General features: G+C 37.3%; 1 long non-coding RNA gene across 1 annotated transcript; it reads right to left on the bottom strand.

The window, feature by feature from the left end:
• Positions 1-315: 315 nt before the first annotated feature.
• On the bottom strand, positions 316-3,643 carry LOC145865959 (uncharacterized). The gene is made up of 3 exons (XR_014383108.1): positions 3,573-3,643; positions 1,290-1,478; positions 316-592 (listed from the first exon to the last, which is right to left on the bottom strand). It is a non-coding gene; the product is annotated as an uncharacterized LOC145865959 (long non-coding RNA).
• Between the last annotated feature and the right edge of the window lie 5,831 nt (positions 3,644-9,474).

The following is a 9,474-nucleotide window of genomic DNA, read 5'->3' as shown; positions in this document are numbered from 1 at the left end:
AGTTAAAACACTCAGGTCAGGGAGAGATGGAGAGGCAGGTTTATGGTTCCCCCCTAGACTCTCAGGAGTTAAAACACTCAGGTCAGGGAGAGTTGGAGAGGCAGGTTTATGGTTCCCCCCTAGACTCTCAGGAGTTAACACACTCAGGTCATATAGTATGTCTATAAGACCTCTGGACACACACACACACACACACACACACACACACACACACACACACACACACACACACACACACACACACACACACACACACACACACACACACACACACACACACACACACACACACACACACACACACAGGGAGGGAACGTTGTGTTTGTTTAATTTTGTTTTAGGACTATGAAAATGGACAAAAGGATTAGCCTATGGATTATGAAAGCAACAAAAAGAAATGTGAAAATGGGAGAGGAGAAATGACTAGAGACAGTGTTGTTTAACTCACTGACCATGACCCATGAGTTCTTCTTACCTTTGTTCAGTAGAAAAGTCTCCCTCTCTAAACTCTATAGGATGCATCATAGACCAGTCACTCTTCATGGACACACAGCTGGGTACAGGGGAGGCTGGTCTCTCCTGCTTGATTGGTCTTCAACACAACAGAGACAAACATTACATCTCTCATCTACTCTGATCTCAGATGGGAAACATAAGAAGAGTTCCAAAACGCAACATATCACTTTACAGAAATGAGCTTTTATTGTTTAAAGAAATTATGTATTAATTATTACATCTCTCACAGACAAGGATTTGTTTAAAATCTATCACTTGATTTTTTCATTTCAGAGAGACAAAAATCATGTTTTTTTATGCAAAATGCTATATGTCACTCTCAAATGTGACCGACCGGCTCAATTTGGTAATTAACTAAATAACTACATATATAGTGATTTTGGTTTATGTCAGTTTAATTGTTTGTTATGGTATAAGTTGTTATTTTATGGTTGTAAGTGATACAATTAACTAGTAATTCTCAGTAATTACTACTTTAGTAAGGAATAAAAAAAAAATTCAGCACTACTGCAGTTGCTAAATAATTCCAATAGATGGGAACATAAGACCACAATGACATTTCAGAATATTAGTTTAGTTTTCTCCCTGGATCCACCACCACTCCCCACGCTTCCTGCAGAACCCCTGCAGTACCTCCGCAGACCCCGGATTGAGAACCCCTGATTTAGCAGATGCTCTTATCCAGAGAGATTTACAGTAAGTGCATTCACCTTAAGACAGCTAATTATTTAGGAAATAAACTAAATCAATTCTTCATAAAATTGTCATCTTACCGCTTAGCTTTGGTGTCATGTCCCCCAGAGAGACGCATTTTAGACGCAGGGCCCCCCTCCTCTATCTCCCCAGAGAGACTAATTTTAGAGGCAGGGCCCCCCTCCTCTCTCTCCCCAGAGAGACTCATTTTAGAGGCAGGGCCCCCCTCCTCTCTCTCCCCAGAGAGACTCATTTTAGAGCACTGACCCCTGTAAACAGAGATCCAGCATGTTGGTTGTGGTTAACACAGTGACAACTAAACAGAGATCCAGCATGTTGGTTGTGGTTAACACAGTAACAACTAAACAGAGATCCAGCATGTTGGTTGTGGTTAACACAGTGACAACTAAACAGAGATCCAGCATGTTGGTTGTGGTTAACACAGTGACAACTAAACAGAGATCCAGCATGTTGGTTGTGGTTAACACAGTGACAACTAAACAGAGATCCAGCATGTTGGTTGTGGTTAACACAGTGACAACTAAACAGAGATCCAGCATGTTGGTTGTGGTCAACACAGTGACAACTAAACAGAGATCCAGCATGTTGGTTGTGGTTAACACAGTGACAACTAAACAGAGATCCAGCATGTTGGTTGTGATTAACACAGTGACAACTAAACAGAGATCCAGCATGTTGGTTGTGGTTAACACAGTGACAACTAAACAGAGATCCAGCATGTTGGTTGTGGTTAACACAGTGACTAATTCTTGAATGTCAATTGTTCTCATTCATTCATTATCTCTTTGAGAAATATATTTTTAACAACTTTCTCTTTTACTTCACTACATTCATGAAGAAAATGATGTACTTTTTACTCCATACATTTTCCCTGACACCCAAAAGTACTCGTTACATGTTGAATGTTTAGCAGGACAGAAAACGGTCCAATTTCAACACTTATCAAGAGAACATCCCTACTGCCTCTGATCTGGAGGACTCACTAAACAGAGAACATCCCTGGTCATCCCTACTGCCTCTGATCTGGAGGACTCACTAAACAGAGAACATCCCTGGTCATCCCTACTGCCTCTGATCTGGAGGACTCACTAAACAGAGAACATCCCTGGTCATCCCTACTGCCTCTGATCTGGAGGACTCACTAAACAGAGAACATCCCTGGTCATCCCTACTGCCTCTGATCTGGAGGACTCACTAAACAGAGAACATCCCTGGTCATCCCTACTGCCTCTGATCTGGAGGACTCACTAAACACAAATGCTTCATTTTTAAATGATGTCTGAGTGTTGGAGTGTGACCCTGGCTATCCGTAAATTAAAATAACAAGAAAATTGTGCTGTCTGGTTTGCTTAATAAAAGGAATTTTAAATTATCACTACTTTACTTTTACTTTTGATGCTTAAGTATATTTTAGCAATTACATTTACTTTTGATACTTAATTATATTTGAAACCAAATACTTTGACTTTTACTGAAGTAGTATTTTACTGAGTGACTTTCACTTTTAATTGAGTCATTTTCTATTAAGGTATCTTTACTTTTACTCAAGTATGAGAATTGAGTACTTTTTCCACCACTGTTCTAACGTTCTAGAGACATATGAGCCACAGTTTCAACAGACATTTTGTAACTGCGTGGGCTACAAAGTTACTTTCAGTTTCATATAAGGAAATAAAGTAACGGTCACTGGGTGAATTCGTTTTGCATTGCCCGGCTCCCCGGGTGCGCAGAGTTTACGCATTTTAGACCATTCCATTGTTCCTTAACATTAAACTCCACTCACCTGTAGCACCGGGCCATGCAAAACGAACTTCCCACTGTCGCAAGGCACTGAGACACAGAGTTCTAAACCCAGAGTTCTAAACCCAGACGCGTTTCTTCTCTTACATTATTTTTGATAAACATATAATTTACTCTAAACCAAGTTTACCTGTGTTTTTTTCCTCCAAAATGTGAGTTACTGTAGGACTTTAATAATTGTTAACAGGCCTACAAACCCAAAAGGTTTTAATTTGAGAATGTTCATTTGTATGCCTCAAATATTAAACTGTCTTAAAATATTTAATGATTAGTTGAATCAGGTGTGTAAGTGCTGGTAAGAACAAAAGGATTGAGAAACCCTGAGATAAACATAAAACTATATAATGTAAAAGCTCCTCCACCATCTTTACCAGACGTTTTACTGATAACATGTAGACCTACTGATTAGTTTCCACTTTGAAAACTGCTGTCTGTCAGCAACTCAGCTCAAATAGCAGTTCTAATAACTAGAAATATCTCATTCCAGGTATTCATTATCTTACTCTGTCCATTAGAATAAATTAATGTTCAGAAATACTTACTTTATTTTTCAATAATCTCCATATAGTGTTTTCTGCTCTGTCGTCTCAAAATGGATCCTGTACAAAAGAACAACTTTACTTTCTGTTTCAATCAGCCATCTCCCCACCCTGATAGTAAAGTGTTTTATTGGTATCTTCCACTAGAGGGCAGTAAACACCTGCTGTTCGGTTTCATACAGGCAGTGTCCCAGAGTTGGATTGCTGATCTAGAATCAGGTCCCCCCTCTCCATGTAATCTGATTCATTATGATATAGGATCAGGTCCCCCCTCTCCATGTAATCTGACTCATTATTATCTAGGATCAGGTCCCCCCCTCTCCATGTAATCTGATTCATTATGATCTAGGATCAGGTCCCCCCTCTCCATGTAATCTGATTCATTGTGATCTAGGATCAGGTCCCTCCTCTCCATGTAATCTGATTCATTATGATCTAGGATCAGGTCCACCCTCTCCATGTAATCTGATTCATTATGATCTAGGATCAGGTCCCCCCTCTCCATGTAATCTGATTCATTATGATCTAGGATCAGGTCCCCCCCTCTCCATGTAATCTGATTCATTATGATCTAGGATCAGGTTCCCCCTCTCCATGTAATCTGATTCATTATGATATAGGATCTTTTTTTTCACCTTTATTTAACCAGGTGGCCAGTTGAGAACAAGTTCTCATTTACAACTGCGACCTGGCCAAGATAAAGCAAAGCAGTGCGACAGATACAACACAGAGTTACATGGAATAAACAAGCGTACAGTCAACACAAAAGAAAAAAGAAAGTCTATATACAGTGTGTGCAAATGGCTTGAGGAGGTAAGGCAATAAATAGGCCGTAGTAGCAAAGTAATCACAATTTGGCAGATTAACACTGGAGTGATAGATGAGCAGATGATGATGTGTAAGTAGAGATACTGGAGTGCAAAAGAGCAGCAAAGTAAATAAAAACAATATGGGGATGAGGTAGGTAGATTGGGTGGGATATTTACAGATGGACTATGTACAGCTGCAGCGATCGGTTAGCTGCTCAGATAGCTGATGTGTAAAGTTAGTGAGGGAGATATGAGTCTCCAACCAGTGATTTTTGCAATTCGTTCCATTCACTGGCAGCAGAGAACTGGAAGGAAATGCGGCCAAAGGAGGTGTTGGCTTTGGGGATGACCAGTGAGATGTACCTGCTGGAGCGCGTGCTACTGGTGGGTGTTGTTATCGTGACCAGTGAGCTGAGATAAGGCGGAGCTTTACCTAGCATAGACTTGTAGATGACCTGGAGCCAGTGGGTCTGGCGACGAATATGTAGCGAGGGCCAGCCGACTAAAATGACCTGGGTTGCAATCATGAAAAAAAACGACCCGGCCTTCATCGTTTGACATTGAGAACATTGGGAGAGATGAGAGCTGACGTTTTAGTAAATGTGCAGATTACGTATCTCAGTCACAGACAAGAAGCTCAATTAAGACATTATCTTCACCACTGGGACTGGGGACAACAGGACCACAGGCCAAATAATACAGCTCAACACTTCCACACTACCACAGTGAGTAGAATCAGGCTTCTGATCACAGAAAACTTGCAGAATTATTAACCTTTATTTTCACGGCTGGATAAAAAACGTACCCAATTTAATCTGGTTACTACTCCTGCCCAGTAACTAGAATATGCATATAATTATTGGCTTTGGATAGAAAACACCCTAAAGTTTCTAAAACTGTTTGAATGGTGTCTGTGAGTATAACAGAACTCATATGGCAGGCAAAAACCTGAGAAGATTTCATGCAGGAAGTGGCATGTCTGACAATGTATCGTTCTTCTTGTCTCTGTTTATTGAAGAGTGAGGATCTTAGCTGTCCCGTGACACTTCCTACGGCTGCCATAGGTTCTCAGAAGGCGGCAAAACGCTGAATCGTGGCTTTGCAGGCTCTGGCTGAAACAAAGTATCGCGTTTGGGTAGTGGCTGGTTACAGTACTGTGAGACTCAGGCTCGTGCCCGCGTCGACCGAAAGGTTTGTTTTCATTCCTCTGTTTAGCTAAATGGACATTCCCGGTCGGAATATTATCGCTTTTTTATGAGAAAAATGGCATAAAAATGGATTTTAAACAGCGGTTGACATGCTTCGAAGTACGGTAATGGAATATTTAGATTTTTTTTGTCACGAATTGCGCCATGCGCGCGACCCTGATTTACCATTTCTGATAGTGTCTGGGACGCACGAACAAAACGCCGCTATTCGGATATAACGATGGATTATTTTGGACCAAACCAACATTTGTTATTGAAGTAGCAGTCCTGGGAGTGCATTCTGACGAAGACAACAAAAGGTAATCAAACTTTTATAATAGTAAATCTGATATTGGTGAGTGCTAAACTTGCCGGGTGTCTAAATAGCTAGCCCGTGATGGCTGGGCTATGTACTTAGAATATTGCAAAATGTGCTTTCACCAAAAAGCTATTTTAAAATCGGACATATCGAGTGCATAGAGGAGTTCTGTATCTATAATTCTTAAAATAATTGTTATGCTTTTTGTGAACGTTTATCGTGAGTAATTTAGTAAATTGTTAGCAAATTCCCCGGAAGTTTGCGGGGGGTATGCTAGTTCTGAACGTCACATGCTAATGTAAAAAGCTGTTTTTTGATATAAATATGAACTTGATTGAAAAAAGCATGCATGTATTGTATAACATAATGTCCTAGGTGTGTCATCTGATGAAGATCATCAAAGGTTAGTGCTGCATTTAGCTGTCTTCTTGGTTTTTGTGACATTATATGCTAGCTTGAAAAATGGGTGTCTGATTATTTCTGGCTGGGTACTCTGCTGACATAATCTAATGTTTTGCTTTCGCTGTAAAGCCTTTTTGAAATCGGACAGTGTGGTTAGATAAAGGAGAGTCTTGTCTTTAAAATGCTGTGAAATAGTCATATGTTTGAAAAATTGAAGTTTTTGTATTTTTGAGGAATATGTAATTCGTGCCACGCCTATCATTGGATATTGGAGCAGGTGTTCCGCTAGCGGAACGTCTAGATGTAAGAGGTTAATGATGAATTGTATTAGACGTTATTAGACATTTCTGTTGTTGAGGAGGATGGGAGACCCACAGTATAGGTGCGTAACGCACAGAGACGTCAAAAATGTGTTTCAAAAATCGTCAAAGAGTAATTATTTTAACCTAAAGCATTTAATAAAGACACTTATAGTACAATATTATGGGGAATAGGAATGAGAGGGCTACTTACTTATGATTTATTATTGGAGAATACCAGAACAACATTACATGTTGGACTGTACACATTAATATGATTTATTATTGGAGAATACCACAACAACATTACATGTTGGACTGTACACATTAATATGATTTATTATATAGCACAACAACATTACATGTTGGACTGAACACATTAATATGATTTATTATATACTACAACAACATTACATGTTGGACTGTACACATTAATATGATTTATTATATACCACAACAACATTACATGTTGGACTGTACACATTAATATGATTTATTATATACCACAACAACATTACATGTTGGACTGTACACATTAATATGATTTATTATATACCACAACAACATTACATGTTGGACTGAACACATTAATATGATTTATTATATACCACAACAACATTACATGTTGGACTGAACACATTAATATGATTTATTATATACCACAACAACATTACATGTTGGACTGTACACATTAATATGATTTATTATATACCACAACAACATTACATGTTGGACTGAACACATTAATATGATTTATTATATACCACAACAACATTACATGTTGGACTGTACACATTAATATGATTTATTATATACCACAACAACATTACATGTTGGACTGTACACATTAATATGATTTATTATATACCACAACAACATTAGATGTTGGACTGAACACATTAATATGATTTATTATATACCACAACAACATTTCATGTTGGACTGTACACATTAATATGATTTATTATATACCACAACAACATTACATGTTGGACTGTACACATTAATATGATTTATTATATACCACAACAACATTACATGTTGGACTGTAGACATTAATATGATTTATTATATAACACAACAACATTTCATGTTGGACTGTACACATTAATATGATTTATTATATACCACAACAACATTACATGTTGGACTGTACACATTAATATGATTTATTATATACCACAACAACATTACATGTTGGACTGAACACATTAATATGATTTATTATATACCACAACAACATTACATGTTGGACTGAACACATTAATATGATTTATTATATACCACAACAACATTACATGTTGGACTGTACACATTAATATGATTTATTATATACCACAACAACATTACATGTTGGACTGTACACATTAATATGATTTATTATATACTACAACAACATTACATGTTGGACTGAACACATTAATATGATTTATTATATACCACAACAACATTTCATGTTGGACTGTACACATTAATATGATTTATTATATACTACAACAACATTACATGTTGGACTGAACACATTAATATGATTTATTATTGGAGAATACCACAACAACATTACATGTTGGACTGAACACATTAATATGATTTATTATATACCACAACAACATTACATGTTGGACTGTACACATTAATATGATGTATTATATACCACAACAACATTTCATGTTGGACTGAACACATTAATATGATTTATTATATACCACAACAACATTTCATGTTGGACTGAACAAATTAATGTTATTTATTATATACCACAACAACATTTCATGTTGGACTGAACACATTAATGTTATTTATTATATACCACAACAACATTACATGTTGGACTGTACACATTAATATGATTTATTATTGGAGAATACCACAACAACATTTCATGTTGGACTGTACAAATTAATGTTATTTATTATATACCACAACAACATTTCATGTTGGACTGAACAAATTAATATGATTTATTATATACCACAACAACATTACATGTTGGACTGTACAAATTAATATGATTTATTATATACCACAACAACATTACATGTTGGACTGTACACATTAATATGATTTATTATATACCACAACAACATTTCATGTTGGACTGAACACATTAATATGATTTATTATATACCACAACAACATTTCATGTTGGACTGAACACATTAATATGATTTATTAAAAACAAAGGAGGACCAAGGCACTCTTCATATAATTAATTAAAATGCCTTTATTAGTATGTTATGTTCAATAGAAACAAAGTTTTTAAAAATCCTACGCGTTTCGGCTGCATGGCCTTCGTCAGGGAGTACAAAGAATAATACAATGACTTCTTTTGAACAGCTTTTCCAATTAGCCCTAATTTGAAGAGGGAGTGGTTACACAATGAATTGGACACACCTAGAGACGCCTTCAAGACCTCTTAGCGGAACACAAGTACGCTATACGTGTAGGCAATGAAGACTACCCCATGGCAAGGCACTACAAGTCCTTACACCATGGCAACCCTGCCTCCCTACAAGCTATGGGTATTGATCATGTTCCGGCCTCTATTAGAAAAGGGGACCGTCTTAAACAGTTAAAACAAAGGGAAAGTTTTTGGATTTACAAACTACAAGCCACTAAATACCCGGGTTTAAATGAAGATATGGATTTCTCACCATTCCTGTAGGGTTGTGATAGGTCCATTTGCTGTCATCTAGTGGTCATTTTGCTCAATTGCCCTCAGCTATGTTTAGACTATTGTTGTTCATGTTTGGCTGTGTTCTAGTGTACTATGGAATATATTGCTTTCTTATTCTTGACACTTCTCCCGGTCATGTTTAAGGTTAGAACTACCTTTCTAAGTGTTCTGATACTTCTAGCTTGGAGTTGTATTTTTTTGATAACATAGCT

The sequence above is a fragment of the Salmo salar genome, unplaced genomic scaffold (genome assembly GCF_965601325.2).
Source record: "Salmo salar unplaced genomic scaffold, fSalSal1 ptg000005l, whole genome shotgun sequence".
NCBI lineage: Eukaryota > Metazoa > Chordata > Actinopteri > Salmoniformes > Salmonidae > Salmo > Salmo salar.
Note: the sequence above shows the minus strand (reverse complement) of the source record. Positions and strands in the feature narration are given on the sequence as shown.